Source organism: Mustela erminea, chromosome 12 (assembly GCF_009829155.1).
Source record: "Mustela erminea isolate mMusErm1 chromosome 12, mMusErm1.Pri, whole genome shotgun sequence".
Classification (NCBI taxonomy): domain Eukaryota; kingdom Metazoa; phylum Chordata; class Mammalia; order Carnivora; family Mustelidae; genus Mustela; species Mustela erminea.
Genome location: NC_045625.1, coordinates 36,575,431 through 36,587,967, shown reverse-complemented (window position 1 = coordinate 36,587,967; position 12,537 = coordinate 36,575,431). Strand labels below are relative to the sequence as shown.

General features: G+C 45.4%; 1 pseudogene; it reads right to left on the bottom strand.

Moving 5' to 3' along the window:
- Positions 1-7,502: 7,502 nt before the first annotated feature.
- On the bottom strand, positions 7,503-10,625 carry LOC116569968 (annotated as a pseudogene).
- Between the last annotated feature and the right edge of the window lie 1,912 nt (positions 10,626-12,537).

Here is a 12,537-nt window from a genome sequence, read left to right as displayed (position 1 = left end):
TCTCTCCTTCCCCATCTACCCCCACCCTCCGTGGAAGTGACTAAGTAAGGAGTGAGCAGCCTGTTTCTGAAGAGTTCCCAGAAAGGTAGGATAGCTTGGGTCTGGGGTGGTGGTGGGGGCATGTAGATGATTCCAGAGGTATATCATATTAAATTGTTTCTACTCTTTCCAAATTTGGCTGTACTTCAGAATCACATGAGGAGCTCATTGGAAATATAGAATTAGAGACACCACTCTAGACCAACTTTTTTTTTTTTTTTAACATTTTATTTATTTATTTATTTGAGAGAGAGAGCAAGCAAGCAATCAGGGGAAAGAGCAGAGAGGAGAAGCAGACTCTGCTCTGAATGTGGAACCTGACCTGGGGCTCGGTTCTATGACCCCAAGATCATGACCCAAGCCAAAATCAAGAGTCTGATGCCCAACCAACTGAGTCATCTGGGTTCCTCCCTGCCTCCCTCTACCCCCCCACCAGACCATCTTAAATCGAATCTTAGAATAGAGTCAAAGGATTTGTGTTTTTTTAAAGTTCTCCATACACTTTCAAACATTTGGTGGGGTGGGGCTGGGAGATCCACCTGGTCTGTTTTGCACCCCATCCCAAACTCCAGATGGGCACAGAACCTGTAGTAGGTAACAAAGATGGTCTGGGAGAAGAGGAAACTAGAGTGATACACCCCCCAACCTTCCTGAGGGAAAGGACTTTCTGGCCTGGCACAATGTATAGAAAAAGGGAGAGATGGCTGGGAAGAATTGGGGACAGTCTATTTCCTCTCCTCAAATCCTGGCTTCCCTCTGTCTCCCAAGACATCTTGTCCTTCCCCTTGTTTATACCATCATGGAGGGAGGCTCTTTTTTGTCAAATGGTCCAAAGCCCCCTTAGGTCCCATCCTTGACTGAATTTCCTCTACTCAGGAGGCTTTTTCTAGGGTCTACTATAAGTCCCTACTGCTGGACTTAAGCTTATAGTGGTAGATCAGCTATTGAGAGATGTTTCATCTTGGAGGTGGATGTTTCATCCATGCTTATTCCTAGGACTTAGAACCTAAGTTAGGGGCCCTGGGAAAAACAAGGGAAAGACTAAAGACTTTGCTGGAGGTAGATAATTGGCTGGACAAAAAGCTAGAACTGGAAAGAGCTGCTGTCAGAGCAGGAAGGTGACAGCAAGTCTCTGCCACATACAGGGCTGCAGGTGACTGAGCCTATGAGGTGGAGGTGGGAGACATGGCAGGGAGACAGTGAGAAAGTCTGGAAGATAGTGGAGACCTGGTATAGATACAGTCCACAGGACAGGGGTTGAGACAATAGAAGGAGTTGTTATCCTTCTCTGGGAACACAAGTTGGCCACACAGCCATTCCTGGGCACTTAGCTGCTAGCCTTGGCTCATTCCACTCATAGTTCCACTTGCCTTAAGCTTGGTGTGGCAGTCTGGAACTTGCAGCCCTGAACCAAGCCCCTCATTTGATCCTCAGGATAGGCTGGAATGTAGATATTGGAGAACAGAACACAGAGACTTGGATGAATTTCTGTTTAACAAGGATCAAATGGCCTGGGTACCTTGGTGCTCCTAGGTTCCTAGCTGAGCACTGAGCCCTCCAGGGACATCCTGCTCTGATGACTATGCAGGTGTTAATGAAGGGGCTACTGATCTCCTGGAGTGCAGATGACTGTCATAAGTGTGTGATATTTGTGGGCCTAGTGGAAGCACAGACATTTCTCAGTGTGTAGCCATCTAGGGTTAGGTAACTGCTTGGAATAGCATTAATGTAGTTGGTTACAGATTCGAGGTAGACAGTGGTAAGCATAGGGCAAGGTAAAGATTTTGGGAGGCAGTACCCACCAGCATTATCTTGAAAGGTCTGGTTTATTCTTCCCTTAGGTCTATGTCTGCTGAGAGGCTGGGGGTCAGGACCCTGCAGTAAACTGGGGACACGCCTGGGGATGGGGATGGGTGTATAGGTGAGGGATGGGGCTGCTGAAGAGGGCAGTGGACTTACTTGCTGACCTTGTCATTTCCCTTTGAAAGCCCACGGCCATGTTGTTGAGACCAGGGTGTGCATGTGAATCCAAGACTGTCCTTATTAAAGGAGAAGCAATGAGACAGAAATCAGAAAGCAGAGTTTAGAGGAGGGAAAGACAGGCCTGCTTTAAGGTGACCTAGGAGCTTTATGGAGGAGAGCAATGTTGAGGAACGAATTTGGACTGCATTTGTGTTTGTAGGTCTGCAAGATGGTCTGTATCTGTTTGCAGACACAATGGGGAGACTGTCTTTGTGCTTGCATGGTGCTTGTGCCAGCATCTGCTCCTGCATGTCTGACTCAGGGTGTTCTTGAGTCTAGGTAGGTGTGTTTCCTGGACATGTCTCTGGGTTCTCTGAATTAGTTTTGCAGTGGCAACATTGACTTTGTGTCTTTGTGTTTATGTATCTGTGAGGCTGGATGTCTGTGTCATTGTGTCTTTGACTATGTGTGGGATTCTGCTCTGGCCTCTCACTTTACCCTGCCCCTCTTCCCTGACACTCCCCCAGCTGCCAGCATCATTTACCGCAAGGAATGGCTTCCTTTCCCTTCCCGCTGTCTGGATTCCCACGAGACCAGCTGTCTGCCCAGGGTCCTGCCCCTGTGGCCTCTGTAGCAGGCTCGACCTTGAGAGCGATATACTCTGGAAAGCCCCCAACATGCTCCTTGCATGGCCATGGACCCAGAGAAGTTACAGTGGAGGAGAGGGGGAAGGCAGAAAAGGGGGGGCAGTTGGCAGAGCCCACCCCTCCTTCTGGAAACAGAGATCTCCCTCTGGCCCCTTCCCAGGCCCCCTTTCCCTCCCTATGCTCTCATCCAGACCAAGTATTCAGGGTCCTGGCCTCAGTATCTCTGGGGATAGGAATGAACATTCCTCTGCAGGCCCTGCCAGAGCCACAGGGATCTGGTCTTCTGTGTCCCCCAGTACCTTCCATGCCTGCATCGTGTCCGTTCCTCATCTCTGCACCTGAAGCCCAGGCTGTCTTCTCTTCTTTCCTCTTCCTATGTTGGACGCAGTAACCACTCTTGTTCCTTGTTCTGTGACAGACCTGGCCTCTGCCATGGGCCCCTGACCCAGGTGGAACATTAGGCTTTGGATGGCTGGGAAGGAGCAGAAGCCCAGGCCCCTCTCACATGGTGCAGAAAGTAGCATCTGTGGGGTTTACTCCTGTTCCCATTCTGTGTTCACTGTGCTCCCTGGATGGGCTGTGGTAAGCAGGTACAAAAATGAAGCAGTCATGGTCTCTATCCTCTAGGACTCAATGTTTGACAGGAGAAGTGATTTTGTGGAGAAGCCACTTTCCTCCACCGCAGGTAGTCAGGTACCTGAAATTCTCTCCATAGAATTCTTAGGTGTCCTCCGCAGAAGTCGGGAAGGGCTCCAGAAAGTCCGAACCTTTCACCATGCCATGTTACTTGTGAGGGCCAGAGGTGTACTCCAGAGTTCCCAAGCAAGCACTGATATATTCCTAGCACCTGCCACCAACTCTGGAGGTGTAAATGCTTGAGTTTCTATCCTCCATGAGGCCTTTTATTCTGATTTTACCTCTGTTGAGACTAGGGAAAGCTGGAGGGTGGGGGCTATGCTAGGGTAATGGGACGGGATGAACAAGGCTTCATCTCTCAACAACATCCTGTGTGAATCACAGGCTCTGACCCTATCTTCTCTCAGCTCTTGGCTTTGCTGAAGCTGAGAATCCTGAAGGTGTTTGTTCCAGCTCATCTTTATGCCTTTTGACCCTTTGTTGTAGGACTTTGGTCAGCACTATGAACTCACACTGTTCTGGGACAGGTAGAAGCCTGAGGGGACCATGGGAAGGACCCATTCCACCTAAGTCAGGATGTGTGCACATTAACCTTGGCTTCCCACATGATGCTGCTGTGACCTTTCTGGGTCATTCCCTTCATGCTGTCCCCTCTCCCCCCACCCCACATCCTTGCTCCATGGCTCTCTGCCTAATTGCTACCTGACAGGGAGGATGTGTCTGTCACAAGACCTCCTATGATCTCTGGGCATGCTTTAGGAAAACACCTGGAGGGTGTTGGCTCAGCAGGCTTGAGCCTTGTGCCTCCTCATCCTGAGGGTCACAAAGGGGCTTGGCTCCCATCCCTTAGGCAGAGTCACCATTCAGAGGAGGGACACATTCATGCTTCTTTCCATCCTGGCTTTTCTTCATCCTGCTACCAGTGGACACATTGGGTCCTATCAGAGGAAGAAAGTCCTGCCACCACCTCTTGGTTTAATGGGATATTGAGTCATCCTGGATTTCCTTAGGAATTAGTAAGGCAGGGGCATTTAATTGTCCCCCATACCACATTATAGGGAAACTATAACACTTCTTCCACTTCCTTGAGCTCTTGGCTTTTGTGAGGTAGGCCAGAAGGTGGGAATGCAGAGATGCCACCTTTTGAGAGATACAGAGTGTCCAAAACAGATTCTTTCCATCTTCTCAGGGGAGCCCTCAGAGGCTCTTTGTCTTTTGCCTTCCATTTCTCTCTTCCCCCCTCCAAACTACCGTAGTCCCTGGGAGGACACCAGGACACAACAGCTGCCCTATTTCTCTGTCTCAAGTCCTCTCCTCTTCCTTATGTTCCATGCATTTAGAGCTTTCTCTGCCATCTCTTCTACTGTGTTCCAAGAGCAACTGTTCCACACAGATGATCACCAACTTCAGCCAGTTTTTCTGACCACCTGGGCTCACACGCTACTACCGACTTCTTAGGCCTTAAATATAACTCACCATGGTACTTTCTAGAATTCTCCTTCACATATGACTTTGGCTTTCCATTTTGTCCTTTCCACCATTTGCTGTGATCCTTTCCCAGCTTCTCTTTCTCCCTTCGTGATCTTTGTCCCCACTCTCTTAATTGTGGGGGAAACTTTTTTCTCTTGATATACAAAGTCCTCCCTCATTAATGTCACCTGTTCCTTACTTACCACCAGTGCATCGTCTGTGCTTAGTCAAGTACCCCCCCCAACCCCTTTTTGGGGGGACTCACTCCTATTTTGTTTCTTTGTACTCTTGCATTGTCAACTTACTCCTCTCCATTGAGTCTTTTCCATCAACATCTAACATACTATGTCTCCCACCTTTAAAAACCCTGCTCTATGTCCTCATTTTTCAGCATGCCTATGGAACAGAATTCCTTGGAACAGTTGCTTATACTTGCTATGACCACTTGCTCTTCCATTCTCTCTTGAATCCACTCCAATCACAGCTTCATTTCCACTATTCACCTGAGTCTGTTCTTCTCAAGGCATGAATGATCTCTATGTTGCTAAACCTAAAAATCATCTGAGTCCTCATCTTACTTGGCTGATTGGCAACTTTTCATGCAGTTTCTCACTATCTCCTTGTAATACTCTTTTCCTTGGCTTCTGGTATATTATACTCTACTGCTTTTCTTCCTACCTCACTGGCTACTACTTTGCAGTCTTTACTTATTGGTTCCTGCATTCCCCTCTGCCCCTAATTTGTTAATGTTAGAGTGTCTCAGAGCCCAGTCCTAGAACTCTCCTTCATTTATACTCATTTCTTTGGTGATCCTATCCAATCTCATGGTTTTATACCTACCTATCTATCATCTATTATCTCTTTCTCTCTCTCTCCCTCTATCATCCACAGCCTGCTAGGACCCTCCTTGAGGACTATCAAGCTTCTGTGTTGATAACAGGCTGTTGAGATATAGTCTCAGAAAGAAGCTGGAAAATTATTATGTGGCTACTGCAGAGACAGAATGAGAAGTGGTCATGTTCTCAATTAATTTTGTAGGTGGAGACAGGATTTACTGATGGATTGGATATGTATTATGGAAAAAAAGGCCAAATATGACACTAATATTTTTGTCCTGAGAAAATGATAAGATGGAGTTGCCATTAAGTGATATGGTAAATACTGTCCAGGAAGTGTGTTTTGTATGTGTGATTGGGTAATGGTGATGGGTGGGGAATCAGTTGTTCACTTTTCTGTAGTTTAAGATGACTATTGGACATCCAAACATATATTTTGATTAGATAATATTGGCATGTGAGACTCTATCCCATGAGATCATGAGCTCCATTGTGTAAGTCCTCTGTTTTCTTCATTGTTGTGTTTGCTATAGTACCTTGGATATAGTAAGTACTCAAATATTTTTATCGTTGAATGTAAGATACTTCTCAAAGTCATTCTTACTGTAATCCTTCTGGGGTCCTCTTCCTCCTGTGACAGGATCTCCCATTCCATAGACCTTATCATACTAATGTAGTGATTTGTCTGCTTCCCAGCTCAGAATTTTATTTTAAGTAGTATTAATGTATTACTGTGGATCAGCCACTATTCTAAGCCCTGGGGATATGAGCCATTATTTAAACTATTCTGTCAAGAATAGATGGAAACGGAATACAAATAGGCAATAATAGTAGAGGAAAGGAGCAAACTTGACAGATATCAAGCTTAGAACTCAGTGACTAACTTCATATTTGGGCTAAGCAAACAATGTGCTTCTAGTTACAACATTACAAGACATTGGGTCACAGTTTGGTAGGGTACAGGGAGAGTGTTCTGATCTTGGATTTATTTGTATTCCCTTTGGATAACAAGGCTCAGCTGGTTGCTCTTTATTACACCATGGGCAAGCAGACTGAAGCTCAGATTTACTCATTCACTTCCCCCAAAGAGCATCTGAACTTTGGGTTGGCTTCCTGGCTCCAGGCTCTTTTGAGTGCAAAGTAAATTGGCTTTGCTTCCTTATCATACCCTGGTCAGGAATAGTCAGCCTCTGTCCCAGGTACTCTGATCTCCCATCTACATGCTCCCCCTCCCTGATTCTCTCCCTGCCTGCCCTTGGGAGTGGGGGACAAGTCCCTTTTCATGACTTACTCTGATCTTCATTCCAAGAGTCCATGCAGCTGGCAGGCAGTGGGCAAGATATAGGCAAGAGAGTTACAGCAGCTTCCCAGATGAGCTCTCCAGAAAGATCTTGCCAATAACCATCAGGGAGTAGAGGAGGGGGGAGATTCTATCATTTGCTTTTGACATCCTGTCATGTTAGCTACATGTTTTTGATAAACACAACATACCTCCTCAAGGTTGGAGCACTATGGCACTCCTCTAAAAACCTCCCCCGCAGACTGTGGGCCTCTATGGAAATCCTGAGTGATTCTGCCTGTGGGATTCGTGGCCAATCCTCCTCATCACTACTATCCTCAAGTCCACATGCTCCTCTGGGGCTAAAGACACCAATGGGAAGCCATGATAGAATTCAAGCCTGACCTTTATTTACCTTACCTTCCTTCTCTGCCCAAGCCCCTTTATCCATAGTCCAGGGTGGGCCGGGAGGAGTTGTGTGGAAAGCTGACCCAGCTTAAGAGTGGATTAAAGTTCCTTCTCTATATGGGAAGGACACTTCAGCCTCCCCTCATGCCTTTCCTTAACACACCACAGTGGAGAGAAGGAGGAGACAGACAGTGCTTTGCTTAGAGACATAGAGTGTATTTTCGGTGACACTCTGCCCCACATGCACCATTAAATGAAAATGACAGTAGCAATCCTCTTCAAGGGACACAGATGAGAGCCTACAATGACTTTTGATTGTGTTGGGTCTTTTTGAGCAGACCAACGGTTCTCTCTGAGGTTGGAGGTGAGAGCTAGGGTACATTCCCTGGTTGTGTGGCACAAGCCACTCAAGGACAGTGCCGAGGGCAGTGGTGGGGGTGGCCCAGGACTGAGGCAGAATGGAATTGGTGAGAGCGGGAGCGGTGCCGGAGCTTACTGTCAGGGGAATGGGGACCATCCAAGAAGGCCAGGCCCTCCTGCTTCTCAGTGGGGGAAGATTGGGCTTTGGAGTCCCCTCTTGTCCTCTCTGTCTTGGTTCGCCCCATGGAACTTTTGGCTGGAGCCAGGCCCTTTTCTGCATTTTCTTTTCTGGTGTTGGCCCCTTTCCCAGCTGTAGAGGACATGGATTCCTCATGCACTTTGCCTTTTGCCTTGGAGTTAAAACAGTGAAGAAAGGATTTCATCTTACTTCTCAAGCCTGATTCTGGAAGGCTGGGCCTCTTGTGAGTGTGGACTGGCATCACCTGTCCCTGCAAAACCTGACCTTTCAAAGTTTGGCCCTGCAAAGGCTTACTTACCCTGAACGAGTTGGCCCAGGAAAAGCTGGCCCTGTGATGCCTGGGGCACCACAGGCTGGGCATTCTTAGGAATCCTTGCTGGTTTGAGGAATACATTAAGCTTGGTTTGACTGCTGTGCAGGTCATTCTTCTCGGGTACCTTCACCCCAGGGATTCCTGGAGGTGGCTCTGGAAGCTTAATCTGAGGGTGATGTCGGGTACTGTGTTCACAGGGAGCATCAAGATGAAAGCTATGGCTCCGTCGCCAGGGGCTGTGAGGTGTCCTGTTCAGAAGCATCCCTTTTGGCGTCTGGGCTTCATCAGGGTGGCTTATGTCTCTTGTGGAGGAGTGTGCAAACCCTGCATCCCCTTCTCCATGGTCCCCTGCCAATTTGGGTTTCCTTGGGTCCTCTCTCTTTTCTGCCAGCATGGGGACATGGGCTGAGTCCTTGCCGTGGCCAGGGCTTTGGGACTCAGGACTCTAGGGCTCCTCCCAGGCTGGGGCTGTTCACATTGGCCTCCAACTGAACACAGAGCACCTGGGCCTCTGTCATGTCCCCACTGGGTTGTGATATCTTAGAGGCCCAGTGGGCAGAACCACGAGATACTGCTCTTGAACTAGGTTGCTTCTGGTTCTGCTGCACCGCCTTTAACTCAAGGGCCAGCTGTTCTTTAAGGTGGAGCCATTCTGGATCTGGGACATGAGGAGTATCTAGTGGGATGGGGAGATCCTGGAGCAATGTTTCTCCTAGGTTCTCTAGACTAATCCTGTGTGGATGTGTTGTCTAAGGTTGCTACAGTTTGTTCTCTGGACAGCCTTACCTTTATGGGAATTCCCAGTTGTATCTCTAGGATCTTCTTTCTTAGATGGAAATTTAGTTTGGCTAAGATGGGTTTCTTGAGTGTGTAGGGCCTAGAGGTCTCTGCCTGGCTTTCTTTTTTTAAAAAATTATTTGTTTATTTATCTATTTTTTTTCAAAACAGGAAAAAATATACATTGGAAAAAAGACAGTCTATTTATCTATTTTTAATAAAACTTTTTATAAACATACAATGTATTATTAGCCCCAGGGGTACAGATCTGTGAATTGCCAGGTTTACATACTTCACAGCACTCACCATAGCACATACCTTCCCCAATGTCTATAACCCCACCACCCTCTCCCCACCCACCTCCCCCCGGCAACCCTCAGTTTGTTTTGTGAGATTAAGAGTCTCTTATGGTTTGTCTCTCTCCCGATCCCATCTTGTTTCATTTATTCTTTTCCTACCCCCCAAATCCCCCACGTTGCATCTCCACTTTCTCATATCAGAGAGATCATATGATAGCTATTTTTCTCCGATTGACTTATTTCTCTAAGCATAATATGCTCTAGTTCCATCCACGTTGTCGCAAATGGCACGATTTCATTTCTTTTGATGTCTGCCTGGCTTTCTAAAGGCACCATCTTGATCATTTCTTCTACCAGCTCTTCAACCTGGAGCTCATCTTCAATGTCTGCACAAGTCTCACTGACATCTTGAAAGCTTGGTCCAGGACTCAGAGACTGCTCTTCAGATGAGATCATCTGAGTCAGAGGTTCAGTTGAGAATTCACCAGGTCCAGGCACCATTCCTGTGATTACAGCTTGGGTAGAGATTGCCGGTGCCATGGCCCTAGAGAGAGCCACATAATAAAGAGCTGGCAGTCCTGACAAGAAGGCCAGGTACTTATGCCACAATGTTGTCTCCAGTTTCTCAATGGCTCCCTTGGACAGGGCTTGGGGCAGCTTACGGTGTTCAGGGACAGCATCGGGTGAGGCCTGTTGCTGTTGGTCAAGGGCCATTGGTATCCAGGGCATAGCTTTCTGCTGTAGGGCAGGGTCAGTTGCTGCCTGTAGCTCCAAGGGCTTGTTTTCTGGGATGCAAGTGAAGGGACCACTTGCAGGCCCCCAGGAATTATGCACTGCCAAGAGCTATATACACCAGCAAGGACCTCACCATGGTGAATCTGCCCACATTTGGAGTTGATGTGGCCCTGCAATTTGCCTTGGCCTGGTCAAACGAGTGTGGCATGGGGATTGACACTGGGTCTGTGATGGGTGAGAATGGGTCACTGGCCCCAGTGGCCTCCAGGGCTGTAGGTTGGGAATCGTGCATGGTGGTTAGGGCTGGGCTCTAGGACAGAGTTGACTGATCAGTGGGGGACAGAAGTAACTGGATGGACTCCTGGATCTCTTGGGGCAGGCCCTAGTGATGATGAATCACCTGTCACTGGAGGTGGATTTTCTAGACTACTTTGTATCTAAAGATGGACATATGGACCAATTCTGCCTAAAACGATATATGATGAAATTTACTGGGGGCTTCTGGGGAAGAATTTGCATTGGGATTAAAGAGACAAGATATGAGAACTTGCTTCTATTTCTCCAGTCCATGACCTGTTGCTTCCTGTCTTGAATAAGAAGTATAGGTGTAATGTTACATTTATTTTTTTTAATGTAAAGATTTTTACTTTTTTATTTGAGAGAGAGGGAGAGCAAGAGAGCATGCACACACATGAGCGGGAGAGGGGTGTTGGGGAGGGGCAGAGGGAGAGGGAGAATCTGACTTCCCACTGAGCAGGGAGCCCAGTGTGGGACTCAATCCCAGGACCTGCATATCATGACCCAAGCTGAAGGCAGATGCTTAACCAGTTGAGCTACCCAAGCACTCCTGTAATATTTACATCTAGAGCTGCCATCTTATGATCCTGAGTTGATATCTCTAGGTTAAAATATCATTATCTGAGGACGATGGAGATGAATGGATAGTGGTTATATGTTTGATGGCATCAATAAATTGAAAAGAAACTGGAACCTCTTGGGTTTGACTATATTTTTTGAGCCACAGCACTTATATTTCTTTGAACTACCTTTCATTTTCATGTACCATAGTTCTGGGTTATAGCTAGCTATTTCCTAGTTTCACCTAAGGTGTAGTTTTCAATTGTGTCTTCCTTGTTTTGAGGTGATTTTCTAGAAGAAAATATTTCTCAGATTGAAAAAAAAGTTTGATTATAAGATATATTAGGAAAGATGTGGGGAAAATGCTTTATTACATACTTCTGGTTGAAACATAAAAAGGAACAAGCTTTTGGAGTGCAATTAAGGATAGGAAATGTAAAATGCACATAGCCCTTGATCTAGCATTTCCTCTTCTATGAATTTATCTAATAGACAGAGACTTATGTGTAAAGATGTTTACTGCATCATTCTTTGTAACAGTGAAAGAGTGGAAACAACTTAACATGAGGCTGGTTAATTAAATTATGATTTAGCCACACAATGAAATACTATGCAATCATTAAAAAGGATGAGATCAGTATATATGCTCTTACATGTAAGTGAAATAAGTATATTTAGTACCCTTTCATTTTTGTAAAAAACCCATGGGAACACACAAATATATATTTATATTATATATATTTTATATATAATTATATATGATATATCTATAATATTTATTCTATTATATATAATATATATGTTTATGTTATATATTAAATCATGCATAATATAACATATATTTATAAATATTATATTTTATATTATATATTTACATTTATATAAATATATTTATATTTATAAATGTATATAAATATAAGTAAAGGACCATCTTGGAGGCTGGGTATTAGACAGGCAGATGAAATTTCTCTCTGTTCTCCAATAGATTGCTACAAAATTACACTGTTTCTGTATTCCCTGTTCAGAGATGTCCTGCATGACTAAGTGACAGTTGGGCTGCCTCTGTAATTGCTTTCCATCTTTTCCTACCTCACTTCCCTTTTCCTTCATCCTCTCTATAAATAATTGGTACTTAAGCTTTTCCTGGGCTCTGTTTTCTTGGGAACTGGGGCTAATACCAAGAATATAGCTTAAATAGTCCATGATAAATATTTTAAATGGGAGGAAAAAGGGAAAAGAAAGTACTCTTAAGATATGCAGGGCTGGGTGACTGGGTCGCTCTGTTGGTTAAGCGACTGCCTTCAGCTCAGGTCATGATCCTGGAGTCCTGGGATCAAGTCCTGCATTGGGCTCCCTGCTCAGCAAGGGGTGTGCTTCTCCCTCTGACCTTCCCCCTGTCATGCTCATTCTCTCTCTCTCTCAAATAAATAAATAAAATCTTTAAGAAAAAAAAAGATATGCAGTGCTTACTGTGCTGCAACCATGTATTCTCGTCTTGAGAAAATTCTTGAAAGTACAGAGAAAAGAAATGTCATGGTATAAAAGAACTGCCAATGAACACTGAACTCATTTAACTAGATTTATTTTTCCATTTAATTATTTTCTCTTCAAAATCACTATTGAATTGTCCAAGGAAATATAGTAAATAGGAAAAAATCCAATTCTGTAATGGAAGGGCATTTATATTTTGTGAAGTTTCAGCAAGGTATAGGGCAAATG